Here is a 2,592-nt window from a genome sequence, read left to right on the forward strand (position 1 = left end):
ATCAAGTTTTTAAGCTTCCCTTTTACATATCTTACATTTCTTTCTCCCACTTTTGAGCATATATAACCAACTTTTAAAGACAATGTTTTTTTTTCTTTGCATTTATTTTGATACTTTTTTATATTTTGAAATTATAATTTCACTCCCACATACCCTTCCTTGCTCATTCTAGATCATAGTCTTTTTTTTTCATTAATTATTGTTACATACTCATATGTATGTGTATCTATATAGTAGTATATACATATGTTCCTAAATACATAAGTACAACCTCTCAGTCTATATGTTACATGTATGTCTGCCTTTTATCTTCTTCAGGAGAGGTTCCTGCTATATAGCCCAGGATGAGGATGGCTTCAAATTTATGGTTCTTCAGTGTCAGGCTGCTTAGTAATAGGATTACAGGTATATGCCACCATCAACAGCTTTATAGGCACTCAACTTTGTTTTATTTTATTCCACTTCCTAGTTAATGTCTTTATCTTTATACGGCCTAGCTTTCTAGTCTTTACATTTTAGCCATACTTTTTTAAAAATTTAATTAATTTTATTTTTTATCTGCATTGTGATAAAAATTATCTGTGATAGTGTCAGATCCCCTGGAGTCAAGAGTTACAGGCAGCTGTGAGCTGCCATGTGGATGCTGGGGATTGAACCTGAGTCCTCTGGAAGAACAGCCAGTGCTCTTAACCACTGAGCCATCTCTTTAGTCCCTTAGCCATACTTCTAAATCTCAATGTTACCTTTGGTATCTTATTATTTCCTTTAACACACCATAATGTAGTTTGAATGTTACACCTGTTTTCTCAACCGTCTCTTGAGAATATAATACAATTTAGGTTTTAATGGTTTGGTTTCTCACATTAACACCATTCTTCCGTAACTTTTTTTTTTTTCAGTTTTTTTCCATTGTATTTTTTCATACTGAAGGAAATCTTGAAATGTCTGATGATTCTTAATAACCTTTAGTACTTTAAAAATAAAACCACACGCAGAAAACTGAGACCCCTATGAGCATGGATTTCTTGATTCGTGAACCCTTCAGAGTAATTAAGTCAACCACTAGCTATTCCAGGAGGAATCTTTCAATGATAGAATACAAAGGTCATTGCACCAGTATCATTTAATTTCTTTAGAAGAAGGAACCAAACCATGCCCCTTACGCTTGGGAAATAGCCTGACAAAAAACCCAAATCTACAAGTAACTCTTTCCCCCATATGCTCCCAATGAGGGCAGCTCCTGTGGACAATTCACACCTTGCACATTCACATTCCATGCCTCCTGTGTGCAGGCAAGGAACACAGGCTTCCTTCTACTTGCTTTAATCACTGCACTGTTTTAAACCTACTTTATAACTAGGTATATGCATACCTAAATCATAAGAATTTCAGATTCTTAACCTTAGAGACTTACCTTGGTCCTTTCTTTGAATTTGGCAGTGGGTAATTTTACAACCCAGTGTTGTGCCGAAAGTGTAAATTGAGGCCAAATACAAACACCAGATGGGTTTGAACTTCCTTCTCTGTATCCTATATCCTTTCTGAATTTCAGAAAATTGTGGCTGTCTTTTTGTCACTATTGATCCTTACCTATTTTCTTTTCTCTGTATTTCTTTTACTTTTTTACTGTTATTTTAATGGGCTCCTAGGAGGGCAAGAAGGAAAAATACAAATGTCCAGTTTATAATTTTCATTCAATGTTATCTACAAGCATTTTATTTTTTTAAACTGGGAGTTTCTTGACCTCTTTCTGGAAGGCTTTAAGGTCCTCTCAATTATCATATTCTGAGACTTATCATTCGAATTTGCCAAGACCACTTGAAGAAATAAAATACAAAGTAGTAACCAAAAGAATGTGCGTACCACAAATTCATTGATATCCATTCAATAAAGTAAAATTGTTCCTAAATGTTGAACATTAAAATGAAATAACTTACGAAATGGCAGTTTCTTTTTGAGGGACGACATTAGGAAAGGAACACCTAAAGCCAATATGTCAAAGCAAACAATGTGTTGATAAGAAATAAAGAGTACTTACACAGCAAGACTACTCAACACATACTGTACGTGCTCACATTCATCTGGGAATGACGTGCTGGCTGACGTGAAACAGCAAAGTGCAGTCTGAAGAACCTGAAGCTGTGGCAATGGGACCTGCCAACGTCCAGCATAATCTTCAACCACCTGAAGAAGTGATTTTAAAAGCACATTACTATGAAAAATGTCGCCAACTTAAATTTAAAATCCAGATAAAACTTAAAGGATATACAAAAACATTAATTCTGCATGAATGCACCGGAATGAGCGGTAAGGAAAAGTGTCCATATTGTTTATCTCACAGTATAAATCTGAAAATAAAATCAACTGTCTTTGAAAATGTAGAAAAGAATTACACTAAATGAACATTTTCAGCTGCCAAACCACTACCAATCTTTGTTAACAAACTTTCACAGTCTATATACACCTTTTGTTTAAACATCAAAAGTATGAAAATTAAAATAACTATACAGAAAACTAGAAATGGACATACATATTATTACCACTGTATTAACAGCACTAGACATGCTCTCCACAAGTGCTTCTTAAGCTACA

At 34.5% G+C, this 2,592-nt stretch overlaps 1 protein-coding gene across 1 annotated transcript in view; it reads right to left on the reverse strand.

Annotated features, from left to right (window-relative positions):
* Znf654 (zinc finger protein 654) overlaps positions 1-2,130 on the reverse strand; it is a 42,578-nt gene extending 40,448 nt beyond the window's left edge. The window contains exon 1 of the mRNA XM_028761179.1: positions 2,039-2,130. The gene's annotated coding sequence lies outside the window, so the exon portion shown is untranslated. The remainder of the gene's footprint in view (positions 1-2,038) is intronic.
* Positions 2,131-2,592: the final 462 nt, after the last annotated feature.

This window comes from Grammomys surdaster, unplaced genomic scaffold (genome assembly GCF_004785775.1).
Source record: "Grammomys surdaster isolate TR1022 unplaced genomic scaffold, NIH_TR_1.0 126679, whole genome shotgun sequence".
NCBI lineage: Eukaryota > Metazoa > Chordata > Mammalia > Rodentia > Muridae > Grammomys > Grammomys surdaster.